Source organism: Anolis sagrei, chromosome 11 (assembly GCF_037176765.1).
Source record: "Anolis sagrei isolate rAnoSag1 chromosome 11, rAnoSag1.mat, whole genome shotgun sequence".
NCBI lineage: Eukaryota > Metazoa > Chordata > Lepidosauria > Squamata > Dactyloidae > Anolis > Anolis sagrei.
The window spans coordinates 20,438,226-20,452,421 of record NC_090031.1 but is presented as its reverse complement, the minus strand read 5'-3'; the positions used below and the strand labels follow the sequence as shown (position 1 = coordinate 20,452,421).

The 14,196-nt window shown below is 44.6% G+C and overlaps 1 protein-coding gene across 18 annotated transcripts in view; it reads left to right on the top strand.

Moving 5' to 3' along the window:
• MSI2 (musashi RNA binding protein 2) overlaps positions 1 to 14,196 on the top strand; it is an 819,550-nt gene that overhangs the window by 377,654 nt on the left and 427,700 nt on the right. The gene's annotated exons all lie outside the window — the stretch shown is intronic.

Sequence of the window (14,196 nt, the reverse complement as noted above, 5' to 3'; positions counted from 1 at the left end):
TCCCAAATGTCAAGGTTTATTTTCCCCAAACTCCATTAGTGTTCACATTTGGGCATATTAAGTATTGGTGCCAAGTTTGGTCCAGATCCATCATTGTTTGAGTCCACAGTGCTCTCTAGATGTAGGTGAACTACAACTCCAAAACTCAAAGTCAATGCCCACCAAACGAAGGGGCCCTTGCCTGCCTTGCACCCTTGCCGGCCAGCGAGGGAGGCAAGGGAGGCCTTGCGACCCCCAGAAAATGGCCCAGCTACCCCCTTGGGTGTTGTGACCCCCATGTTGAGAACCGCTGGCTTAGAGCAAAATAATTCCTCCCAATATAACGAAAGCTGAATCCATTAGTTCTGGTCTGGAGTTTATTTTCTTAGTCCTAGCTTGACTCTGAATCCAGTCACCCCACACCTAATCTAAGCATTCCTTGATTATTATTATGTGACTTTTCGTAGCACATTGTGAGTCATATGCTTTTATGCCTGCTTTTGTTATGTCCTTAATGCTGTAAACTATGAAAGTTTAATGTATGCTGTTAGCTGGATTCTTTTAATGCCACCGTTTAACATATGATGCATGTGGTGTTCTATACCAAGGCTGTCAAGCAAGCAGGTCCTCCTATAGATGTTAAAGGGTACCTATTTGGAGCTCTCTGGACAGTTAACAGAGGTTGCAGTAAGTTTTTTCCTAAGGACAGTGAGAAATATTGGAATATGGATTTTGTTGAAGGCTTTCATGGCTGGAATCACTGGGCTGTTGTAGGTTTTTTGGGCTATATGGCCGTGTTCTAGAGGCATTCTCTCCTGACGTTTCACCTGCATCTATGGCAAGCATCTTCAGAGGTTGTGAGGTCTAACATGTGTTAAACTATGGCATAAAAGCATATGACCTCACTACCTCTGAGGATGCTTGCCATAGATGCAGGCGAAACATCAGGAGAGAATGCCTCTAGAACATGGCCATATAGCCCGAAAAAACCCTACAACAACCCAATATTGGAATATTTCCTGCAACGGAGTGCATGTAGGTCAGCGTTTCTCAACCTGGGGTTCAGGGACCGGGGGGGGGGGGGGGGGGCGGCGGTCAGAGTAGTGACCAAAGACCATAAGAAAACACAGTATTTTCTGTTGGCCATGGGAGTTCTGTGTGGGAAGTTTGGCTTAATTCTATCATTGGTGGGGTTCTGAATGCTCTTTGGTTGCAGGTGAACTATAAATCTCAGCAACTACAACTCCCAAATGTCAAGGTCTATTTTCCTCAAACTCCACCAGTGTTCACATTTGGGCATATTGAGTATTTGTGTCGAGTTTGGTCCAGATCCATCATTGTTTGAGTCCACAGTGCTCTCTAGATGAGGTGAACTACAACTCCAAAACTCAAGGTCAATGCCCAGCAAACCTTTCCAGTATTTTCTGTTGGTTGTGGGAGTTCTGTGTGCCATGTTTGGCAATTCCATCGTTGCTCTTTGATTGCTCTTAGGGCCTTTTACTCTAGCACTTAAGACCTGGCTTTTTATTAGAGCATTTGATTTATGTTAATTTATTGATATCTGTTTGTTTGTATTATATTCTGTACAATTTCGGTATGTAAATCGCCTGGAGCATCCCGGATGGAGGGCGATTAATAAGTAATTAAATATGAAATATGATATGACTTGATTGTAAATGAACTATAAATCCCAGCAACTACAAATCATAGAATCAAAGAATCAAAGAGTCGGAAGAGACCTCATGGGCCATCCAGTCCAACCCCATTCTGCCAAGAAGCAGGAATATTGCATTCAAATCACCCCTGACAGATGGCCATCCAGCCTCTGTTTAAAAGCTTCCAAAGAAGGAGCCTCCACCACACTCCGGAGCAGAGAGTTCCACTGCTGAACGGCTCTCACAGTCAGGAAGTTCTTCCTCGTGTTCAGATGGAATCTCCTCTCTTGGAGTTTGAAGCCATTGTTCCACGTCCTAGTCTCCAGGGAAGCAGAAAACAAGCTTGCTCCCTCCTCCCTGTGGCTTCCTCTCACATATTTATACATGGCTATCATATCTCCTCTCAGCCTTCTCTTCTTCAGGCTAAACATGCCCAGCTCCTTAAGCCGCTCCTCATAGGGCTTGTTCTCCAGACCATTGATCATTTTAGTTGCCCTCCTCTGGACACATTCCAGCTTGTCAATATCTCTCTTGAATTGTGGTGCCCAGAATTGGACACAATATTCCAGGTGTGGTCTAACCAAGGCGGAATAGAGGGGTAGCATTACTTCCCTAGATCTGGACACTATGCTCCTATTGATGCAGGCCAAAATCCCATTGGCTTTTTTTGCCGCCACATCACCTTGTTGGCTCATGTTTAACTTGTTGTCCACGAGGACTCCAAGATCTTTTTCACACGTACTGCTCTCGAGCCAGGCATCATCTCCCATTCTGTATATTTGCATTTTGTTTTTCCTGCCAAAGTGGAGTATCTTGCATTTGTCACTGTTGAACTTCATTTTGTTAGTTTTGGCCCATCTCTCTAATCTGTCAAGATTGTTTTGAATCCTGCTCCTGTCCTCTGGAGTATTGGCTATTTCTCCCAATTTGGTGTTGTCTGCAAACTTGATGATCCTGCCTTCTAACCCTTCATCTAAGTCATTAATAAAGATGTTGAACAGGACCGGGCCCAGGACAGAACCCTGCGGCACTCCACTCATCACTTCTTTCCAAGATGAAGAGGAAGCATTGGTGAGCACCCTCTGGGTTCGTTCATTTAGCCAATTACAGATCCACCTCACCGTAGTTTTGCCTTGCCCACATTGGACTAGTTTCCTTGCCAGAAGGTCATGGGGGACCTTGTCGAAGGCCTTACTGAAATCCAGGTACGCCACATCCACGGCATTCCCCGCATCTACCCAGCTTGTAACTCTATCGAAAAAAGAGATCAGATGAGTCTGGCATGACTTGTTTTTGATAAATCCGTGTTGATTATTAGGGATGACCGCATTTGTTTCTAAGTGTTTGCAGACCACTTCCTTAACAATCTTTTCCAGAATCTTGCCTGGTATTGAAGTGAGGCTGACCGGACGGTAGTTGTTTGGGTCATCCTTTTTTCCCTTCTTGAAGATTGGGACCACATTGGCCCTCCTCCAATCTGCTGGAACTTCTCCTGTTCTCCAAGAACTCTCAAAGATGATTGCCAATGGTTCTGAATGACAAACTCAAATGACAAATGACAAACTCAATCAGTATTCAAATTTCGGTGTATCGGGTATTTGTGTCAAATTTGGGCCAGTGCATGAAAATACATCCTGCATATCGGATATTTGCATTACGATTCAGAACAGTAGCAAAATTGCAGTTATGACGTAGCAACGAAAATAATGTTATGGTTGGGAGTCACCACAACATGAGGAATTGTATCAAGGGGTCGCAGCATTAGGAAGGTTGAGAAACACTCAGGTAGGTTATTTACTTCATGAATCCAGAGAATCTAAACTTTGGGTTGAATGCTGATTTCACATAGCTTTGATGGGACGAAGGTAAATTTCTGAAAGGAACTGACTTAAGCAGCGAGGGCAAACCTAAGCTCATTATGTCCCTTGTTTTTCACCCACAATGGGCAATTTCCTCATTTAGCCTTTTCTAATTCCCTCATCCAGAATGTATGTGGCGGAATCAGATTCTTTTTTGCCACAGTGGAACATCTACCAAAAGTATGCTTGAGAGTAGAAGCAAAACATCTCTCTCTATAGTTGTATTATTCAGTTCATGTCTTTCACTTTTGGGTTGGAAACAATTTCTGAGCATTGTAAGAATAAGTGTAGGACATCTGCTGACGGCAATTTGCATCTGCCGGGTTTCATGAACGCTACTTGTAAAATGCAGACTGTGTGCAATTAAAACCTTCAAGTTCAGCGCGACCCTCATGCTTCACATTTCGCAGAATCAGAGAATCCGGCCTCGGTTTCTCAGTCCCCATCTCTCCGCCAACAGAAGGGGTGTTGCGGCTGCAACATCTGAAAACGTTTCCAGTTTCTGATTCCCATTCTCATTTCACATAGTTGTATGTTGTTTACAAGCACAAAACAATGCAAATTGATCTACTTAAGCTATAATGCGGGCCAGGAACAAACTATTGGTAAAAACAAGGAACTTAAAAGAGGAACAGCTGTGGCTCGGTGGTAGAGCAAGTGCTTTTCATGGGTAGGTTGCAGGCTTTTCTTTTATTTTCTTTTTGGTCGTGTCAGGAGCAACTTGAGAAACTTCAAGTCACTTCTGGTGTGAGAGAATTGGCCATCTGCAAGGACGTTGCCCAGGAGATGCCTGGATGTTTTGATGTTTTACTACCCTTGTGGGAGGCTTCTCTCATGTCCCCGCTCTCTCTCCAGATTCGAACCTGCGACCTGTTGGTCTTCAGTCCTGCCGGCAAAGAGTTTTAACCCACTGCGTCACCGGGGGCTCCAGGTTGCCAGGACTGGAAACGTTCCTAGAATCATAGAATCATAGAATCCTAGAGTTGGAAGAGACCTCATGGGCCATCCAGTCCAACCCCATTCTGCCAAGAAGCAGGAAAATTGTGGAGCAGGCTTGTTTTCTGCTGCCCTGGAGACTGGGACGCAATGGAGCATTAGGAAGAACTTCCTGACTGTGAGAGCTGTTCAGCAGGGGAACTCTCTGCCCCAAAGTGTGGTGGATACTCCTTCTTTGGAAGCTTTTAAACAGAGGCTTGATGGCCATCTGTCAGGGGTACTTTCATTGCGAATTTTCTGCTTCTTGGCAGAATGGGGTTGGACTGGATGGCTCACGAGATCTCTTCCAACTCTAGGATTCTATGTTCAGGAGTGGAACTCTCTGCTCTGGAGTATGGTGGAGGCTCCTTCTTTGGAGGCTTTTAAACAGAGGCTGGAGAGCCATCTGTCGGGGGTGCTTTGATTGCGATTTTCCTGCTTCTTGGCAGAATGGGGTTGGACTGGATTGCCCGTGAGGTCTCTTCCAACTCTATGATTCTATGTTCAGCAGTGGAACTCTCTGCCCCGGTGTGTGGTGGAGGCTCCTTCTTTGGAAGCTTTTAAAGAGAGGCTGGATGGCCATCTATTGTGGTTGCTTTGAATGCAATTTTCCTGCTTCTTGGCAAAATGGGGTTGTATGGATGGCCCACGAGGTCTCTCCCAACTCTAGGATTCTATGTTCAGCAGTGGAACTCTCTGCCCCGGAGTGTGGTGGAGGCTCCTTCTTTGGAAGCTTTTAAAGAGAGGCTGATAGCCATCTGTCGGGGATGCTTTGTGATTTTCCTCCTTCTTGGTAGAATGGGGTTGGACTGGATGGCCCACGAGGTCTCTTCCAACTCTAGGATTCTATGTTCAGCAGTGGAACTCTCTGCTCTGGAGTGTGGTGGAGGCTCCTTCTTTGGAAGCTTTTAAAGAGAGGCTGGATGGCCATCTATTGGGGTTGCTTTGAATGCAATTTTCCTCCTTCTTGGCAGAATGGGGTTGGACTGGATGGCCCACGAGGTCTCTTCCAACTCTACGTGTCTATGATTCTATGAAATGTTGGAAGGTCTGGAAGAGTCACTGACAGAACATTACAGTCACATTTCCTTCTGGCATCTTCCTAGGATTTTCTCCAGCTAGGAGCAAGACTCTAGGAAGGGATGAGGGCTATAAAGATCAAACACACTCACACACAGAGAGAGAGAACGTCAGGAAATTTCAGGCACAGCTCCTTAAACTTTCCAGACTCTAATTACAGCGAATCTTCAGAATACTTCCTGCAGTAAATCCAATCATCATAAAATCAGAACACATCTTGCTGGGAACAGGTTTTGTTTATTGGCATGCGCTAACCTTATACATTTGCAAATTTCCCCGGATTTGTTTAGACAAAAAGGGAAGGGGGAAAAAAAGATTTAAACAGGATAAGCGGAAAGAGAGAGAAACGCTTTTTCCTGTACTGGGAAGTCCAGGAGCCATGTTCTGTGAGAGAAAGTCTCAATCAGAACGGAAAAACCAGGGCCAGGTCTGTAGGCCGCAAAGCAAATGAAGCGTTAATTGCAATTATGAATTTCCTTGTGCAGGTAAAAACAGAGAAAGGTAAAACAGAGGGGGAAATACAGATTTTTAAAGCAACATGTTTACTTGTATGATGTTAGATATTCATCAAGCTCAAGGGTAGGTAACTGGTAGATATGGAGGAAACCTGGAGGGCCAAACTCTACAACTCTCTCTGTCTGTCTATCTATCATCTATCTATCTATCTATCTATCTATCCTCTCCATGACATAGAGGGGTCTTCTCAACATCTTTTTTGGCCTTTTCCTAGTCCACAACACATCTATTTTATCTTACCTTACCTTACCTTACCTTACCTTACCTTACCTTACCTTACCTTACCTTACCTTATCTTATGTATATCTAGCTATCTTCCCTCTCTAGGACATGGGGGTCTGCTCCCCATCTTTCTGGCTTTTTCCTAGTCCGCAACATCTATTTACCTATCCATCCATCCATCCATCCATCCATCTTCCCTCTCTAGGACATGGTGGTCTTCTCACCATCTTTCTGGCCTTTTGCTAGGTCCGCAACACATCTATCTTATCTTATCCTATCTATCTATCTATCTATCTATCTATCATCTTCCCTCTCTAGGACATGGGGGTCTGCTCACCATCCTTCTGGCCTCTTCCTAGGTCCGCAACACATCTATCTTATCTATCATCTATCTATCTATCTATCTATCTATCTATCTATCTATCTATCTATCTATCTATCATCTTCCCTCACTAGGAAATGGGGGTCTGCTCACCATCCTTCTGGCCTTTTCCTAGGTCCGCAACACATCTATCTTATCTATCTATCTATTTATCTATCTATCTATCTATCTATCTATCTATCTATCTATCTATCTATCTATCATCTTCCCTCACTAGGAAATGGGGGTCTGCTCACCATCTTTCTGGCCTTTTCCTAGGTCCGCAACACATCTATCTTATCTATCTATCTATCTATCTATCTATCTATCTATCTATCATCTTCCCTCACTAGGAAATGGGGGTCTGCTCACCATCTTTCTGGCCTTTTCCTAGGTCCGCAACACATCTATCTTATCTATCTATCTATCTATCTATCTATCTATCATCTTCCCTCTCTAGGACATGGGGGTCTGCTCACCATCTTTCTGACCTTTTCCTAGGTCCGCAACACATCTATTTATCCATCCATCCATCCATCTATCTTCCCTCTCTAGGACATGGTGGTCTTCTCACCATCTTTCAGAACTTTTCCTAGTCCGCAACGCATCTATCTTATCTTATCTTATCTTGTCTTATCTTATCTTATCTTATCTTATCTTATCTTATCTTATCTATCTATCTATCTTCCCTCCCTAGGACATGGTGGTCTTCTCACCATTTTTCTGGCCTTTTCCTAGGTCTGCAACACATCTATCTATTTATCCATCCATCCATCCATCTTTCCTATCTATCTATCTATCTATCTATCTATCTATCTATCTATCTATCTATCTATCTTCCATCTCCAGGACATGGAAGTCTGCTCACCATCTTTTTTTTTTTTTGTCTTTCCTGGGTCTTTAGAGAGCTTTTCATGTTAACCAGATGTTTCCAGAGGGAATTCCAATTGTGGTGTGGCAATGTTTCAGCTACCAAATCAATGGTTTCTTCCGTGTAGAGCAGTGGTTTTCTACTTGTGGGTCGTGACCCCTTTGGGGGTCAAACAATCCTTTCACAGGGGTTGCCTAAGACCATTGGAAAACACATATTTCCAATGGTCTTAGGAACTGAGACACCACTAACTTTTTCCTGCCACCTTCACTTCCCAGAGGCCTCCTCTTCTTCTCCAGAGGGAGGTGGTGACATCACTTAGCCCTGTCCCCTCGCCGTTTTAGGAGGAAGAGATGGGGGCACAGAGGAAGAGAAGGGGTTTAGGAGGAAGAGATGGGTGAAGTCTGTTTTGGAGCCAAGAAGGAAGAGAGACGAGGAGGAGGAGGAGAGGAGAAGGTTAAGAAGGGGGGGTCTAGGAAGGGGGGACCTGGGGGAGGGCAGGGCTTACAGAGAGGTGAAGTGACCCCTCCATGGCCGAATACGAGGGAGAAAGAGAAGCACAATGAAAATACATCCTGCATATCAAATATTTCCATTACAGTTCATAACTGTAGCAAAATTACAGCTATGAAGCAACAATGAAAAAAATATATGGTTGGGGCGAAACATCAGGAGAGAATGCTTCTCCATACAGCCCAAAATTAAAAAAGAGATTTCAGCACTGGAAAAACTGCAGAAAAAGGGCTCTGGAGCAAGAGACCCAAACAATCCGGCTTAAGGAAGACAAGATAAGTAAGAGGAGACATAACAGATGTATATCTAATCATGAGAGGAAGGCAGATAGAGAAAGGTTAATATCTTCTATGAAGATATAATTCTCTGTTACAGAGTCCAGGGTCATCTGCAGAAATTGAATGGTGGAAAATTCAGAACAGGCAAAAGGAAAGATTTATTTTGCTCTATGTATAGTTAAATAGTTTATTTCCCTTCCACAAGATGCAGCAAAGACAAACTTGGATCATTTCAACATAAATTCAATTCAGTAACTGGATTGGATCAACACTTGGGAGCCTCAGTGGCTGAATCAGTATGTGGAGGGAGGATGGAGGTAGGTGTATGTGGCAGCTTTCTGACTGGCTGCCACTGTGGTACAATTTGCATATGGTCTCTGATTGTCCGGCCACAACATTCCAACATTCTCAAGTAGCTGAGAGGGGAAAGGAAATTTGCATATGGTTTCTGATTGGCCAGCCTCAACAGGAGCCCCTGGTGGCACAGAGGGTTAAACCCCTGTGCCGGCAGGACTGAAGACCCACAGGTTGCAGGTTTGAATCCGGGGAGAGCGCGGATGAGCTCCCTCTGTCAGCTCCAGCTCCTCATGTGGGGACATGAGAGAAGCCTCCCACAAGGATGGTAAAAGATCAAAACACCCTGGCGTCCCCTGGGCAATGTCCTTGCAGACGGTCAATTCTCTCACACCAGAATCATAGAATCATAGAATCAAAGAGTTGGAAGAGACCTCATGGGCCATCCAGTCCAACCCCCTGCCAAGAAGCAGGAATATTGCATTCAAATCACCCCTGACAGATGGCCATCCAGCCCCTGTTTAAAAGCTTCCAAAGAAGGAGCCTCCACCACACTCCGGGGCAGAGAGTTCCACTGATGAATGGCTCTCACAGTCAGGAAGTTCTTCCTCATGTTCAGATGGAATCTCCTCTCTTGTAGTTTGGAGCCATTGTTCCGTGTCCTAGTCTCCAAGGAAGCAGAAAACAAGCTTGCTCCCTCCTCCCTGTGGCTTCCTCTCACATATTTATACATGGCTATCATATCCCCTCTCAGCCTTCTCTTCTTCAGGCTAAACATGCCCAGCTCCTTAAGCCGCTCCTCATAGGGCTTGTTCTCCAGACCTTTTATCATTTTAGTCGCTCTCCTCTGGACACATTCCAGCTTGTCAATATCTCTCTTGAATTGTGGTGCCCAGAATTGGACACAATATTCCAGATGTGGTCTAACCAAAATAGAATAGAGGGGTAGCATTACTTCCCTAGATCTAGACACTATTCTCCTATTGATGCAGGCCAAAATCCCATTGGCTTTTTTTGCCGCCACATCACATTGTTGGCTCATGTTTAACTTGTTGTCCACGAGGACTCCAAGATCTTTTTCACACGTACTGCTCTTGAGCCAGGTAATGTCCCCCATTCTGTATCTTTGCATTTCGTTTTTCCTGCCAAAGTGGAGTATCTTGCAGTTTCTCAAGTCGCTCCTGACACGACAAAAAAAAAAAAGTGGAAGCAGAACCATGGATACGGAGAGCCAACTGTCCACATAAAATACTTGTTTTCTTGCAATGAAGAATAATTTTCATGTTTTCTTTTGACAGTTTTACTATATAGGGCTAAATCCGAAGCATTCATATTTTTTCCATTGCCACAGCAGGGAAAAAGTCACTGCACAAATGTGGGAAACACACAGAGAGAATCTGTGTGGTCAAAGTCACCTTTTCTGGCATTTGTGTCAGTGAAAGGTAATATGACCATTGCGCATTAGAAAGCTCTAGCCTGCTATAATGCTAGCACTTCCACAGTAAGATGCTGAGGTCTATAAATATAAAATAACCTTTGAATTAAATATTAGAGTTGAGGAAGCTGATGGTTAGGAAAATAAAAAGGAGGCCAGGATGCAAAACCCAGCAATTTTAGAATTCAAGACATTTATTTTTTATTAATTATTTTTGTATCCTGACCTCCCTCCAAAGGGCATTGGATTACACAGTTTAGGGAATTCGACAATGACTTTCTCAGGGTCAGGCAGTGAACTTCGTGGTGAAGGAGGAATTTCTGCACGGTGGTGCTACAATTCCATGATTGTGGTGCTCAGAACTGGACACAGTTTTCCAGGTGTGGTCTACCCCTCTATTCCGCCTTGGTTAGACCACATCTGGAATATTGTGTCCAATTCTGGGCACCACAATTGACTTCCTCTCACATATTTATACATGGCTATCATGTCTCCTCTCAGTCTTCTCTTCTTCAGGCTTACTTACTTACAGTCTGCTGAGATAATCTTCAAGGGTGGGTCTGTAGGTGACTGTGGAGTCCTGTTCTTGATCTGCATCTTCCCCCACAGTATGGGCATCGGTTTCCAGGTAGGAAGCGGTCCCGGTTGGGGTTGGCTTGACGCACCTTCCTCTTGGCACATTTCTCTCTTTCGCTCTCCATTCGTGCCTCTTCAAATTCTGCAGCACTGCTGGTCACAACTGACCTCCAGGTGGAGCGCCCAAGAGCCAGGGCTTCCCCGTTCTCAGTGTTTATGACAGAGTTTTCAAGGTTGGCTATGAGCCCATCTGGTGGTCAGGCATCTGGACAACATGGCCAGTCCAGTGGAGTTGATGGCGGAGGACCATCGCTTCAATGCTGGTGCTTCTTCCAGCACTCTGAAATTTGTCCGCTTGTCTTAGAATCATAGATAGAATCAAAGAGTTGGAAGAGACCTCATGGGCCATCCAGTCCAACCCCCTGCCAAGAAGCAGGAATATTGCATTCAAATCACCCCTGACAAATGGCCATCCAGCCTCTGCTTAAAAGCTTCCAAAGAAGGAGCCTCCACCACACTCCGTGGCAGAGAGTTCCACTGCTGAACGGCTCTCACAGTCAGGAAGTTCTTCCTCATGTTCAGATGGAATCTCCTCTCTTGTAGTTTGAAGCCATTGTTCCATTGCGTCCTAGTCTCCAAGGAAGCAGAAAACAAGCTTGCTCCCTCCTCCCTGTGGCTTCCTCTCACATATTTATACATGTTCTTCCCAAGAGATTTGTAGGATTTTCCAGAGGCAATGCTGATGGAATCGTTCCAGGAGTTGCATGTGATGTCTGTAGACAGTCCACGTCTCGCAGGCGCATAGCAGGATTGGGAGGACAATAGTTTATAAACAAGCACCTTGGTATCCCTACGGATGTCCCAGTCCTCAAACACTCTCTGCTTCATTCGGAAAAATGCTGCACTCGCAGAGCTCACTCAGGCGGTGATGAATTTCAGTGTTAATGTTGACTTTGGTGGAGAGGTGGCTGCCAAGGTAGCGGAAATGGTCAACATTTTCTAATGTTACGCCATTAAGCTGTATTTCTGGCATTGGAGAGGGGTTGGCTGGTGACTCCTGGAAGAGCACTTTGGTTTTCTCGATGTTTAGTGACAGGCCGAGCTTCTCGTATGCTTCTGCAAAGGTGTTTAGAGTGTCTTGTAGGTCTTCTTCTGAATGCGCACAGATGACATTGTCATCAGCATACTGGAGTTCTAGAACAGATGTTGTTGTAACCTTGGTTTTGGCTTTCAGTCTGCTGAGCTTGCCATCTGTCCGATAGATGATTTCCACTCTGGTGGGAAGCTTCCCATCAACAAAATGAAGTATGATAGCAATGAAGATGGAAAATAAAATTGTGGCAATAACACTGTTTGACACCTGATTCCACCTTAAATGGGTCACTTTGGGAGCCATTGCTGTCCAAGACTGTTGCCATCATGTCGCCCTCCCTTATGTCTTTCCGTAAGAGCCTAAAAACGTGGCTATTTGAGAAGGCATTTAATTGAGTGCTACAATAATTGGTAATGACGACTGGAAAGGAATATGGATTACGAGATTGGTTATGATTCTACTATGAGACGGAGCGGATTGTTTAGTGTAATTATTAATGTGGTGTTAGTGATATGTTGATATTTTGCTATGGCTTTATTGTAAATTGTCTTTTTATATGTTGTACACCGCCGTGAGTCGCCCTAGGGCTGAGAACGGCGGTCAACAAATGCAACAAATAAATAAATAATCATGGAGGAGTTGCAGGATGTTCACAAATTTGTCAGGGCACCCGAGAGCCCTGCGATTCACTGTGTGGAATGCCTTTGCAAGGTCAATGAATGCCATGTACAGAGCCTGATTTTGATCCCTGCATTTTTCTTGGAGCTGTTGTGCTGTGAAGATCATGTCCACTGTTCCTTTGGAGGGGCGGAAGCCTTTCTGGGATTCCGGGAGGGTGTCTTCTGAGAGGGGTAGAAGGATTCTTGCGAGGTTTTCAGGCTAAATGTGCCCAGCTCTTTAAGCCACTCCTTATATGGCTTGTTCTCCAGACCCTTAGCAAACATCATTATCCTTTCTCAAGATGTGCCCAATGTTGGACAATCCCAGTCCATTCATTTTGGCTTTTGGAAGCAGCTTGAGCTTTGTTTGCTCTAAGTAAGACCCAAGCATTTGTCTTTTGTGTCACAGAGCTCTCTCCTAATGCCACATATCAAATGAAAGTTCAAGTGTGACCTGACTATAAACACTGTTACCTGTGTCACTTGGATGTATCTGTGCTGCAAACCTTTCATTCATGTATTAGTGCTGCTTTTCACCAGATCTCTTTGTTTTGAGCAAATAACATCTCCCAAAGAAAGAGCCATAAATAACAAGCATCATTGTAACTGTCCTCAAGAACCGTGTTTATGGGGCAATTTGCTGGAGTGACTGACTCAACCTGATATAAAACGGAGTTTGCTTTCATGGGTTTAAATGTCATTCAGCCGGCGAAGGCCAAAACAGATATTTCCTCGCTGATCGTCATTTGGGTTGTTTTTACAAAGCGCTTTGCCTCCTCATAAGGAGGAATGGCAAGGCTTCGTCGAATTGTCAGTCTTCCGGAGCTAAAATATAAGAGACCATTTTACATTTCGTTTCTAAGCGAGCCTTTATTGTGATTAAGTGGCATAAATCAGTAATGAGTAAATAATGTAAAATATTTATTTTCATTAGCTGTTTGCTTAATGGCATTAATGCAATGGGATTGCCCTCCAGGCTTGTTGGTGAGAGGAGAGGAAAGAGCATGTCTGTGTGAGAGATTGCATTGCTGTGCTTGGCTTTGGAAAGAGCCAAAGAGCACATTGGGGAGTGCGTAATTCGGTTTGGGAGTGAGAACGAAGCCAAAACTAGGATCCAGTTCTAGCGCTGCCATGTTTTCAAAATAGCAACAAGGAACAGTTGAAATTAATGTCATGTAGGGCTGACCAAATGCAAGATACTCCACTTTGGCAGGAAAAACGAAATGCAAAGATACAAAATGGGGGACGCCTCACTCGAGAGCAGTACGTGTGAAAAAGATCTTGGAGTCCTTGTGGACAACAAGTTAAACATGAGCCAACAATGTGATGTGGCGGCAAAAAAAGCCAATGGGATTATGGCCTGCATCAAGAGGAGCATAGTGTCTAGATCTAGGGAAGTAATGCTACCCCTCTATTCCGCTTTGGTTAGACCACATCTGGAATCACACTGTGTCCAGTTCTGGGCACCACAATTCAAGAGAGATATTGACAAGCTGGAATGTGTCCAGAGGAGAGCGACTAAAATGATCAAGGGTCTGGAGAACAAGCCCTATGAGGAGCGGCTTAGGGAACTGGGCATGTTTAGCCTGAAGAAGAGAAGGCTGAGAGGGGATATGATAGCCATTTATAAATATGTGAGAGGAAGCCACAGGGAGGAGGGAGCAAGGTTGTTTTCTGCTTCCTTGGAGACTAGGACGCAATGGAACAATGGCTTCAAACTACAAGAAAGGAGATTCCATCTGAACATGAGGAAGAACTTCCTGACTGTGAGAGCTGTTCAGCAGTGGAACTCTCTGCCCTGGAGTGTGGTGGAGGCTCCTTCTTTGGAAG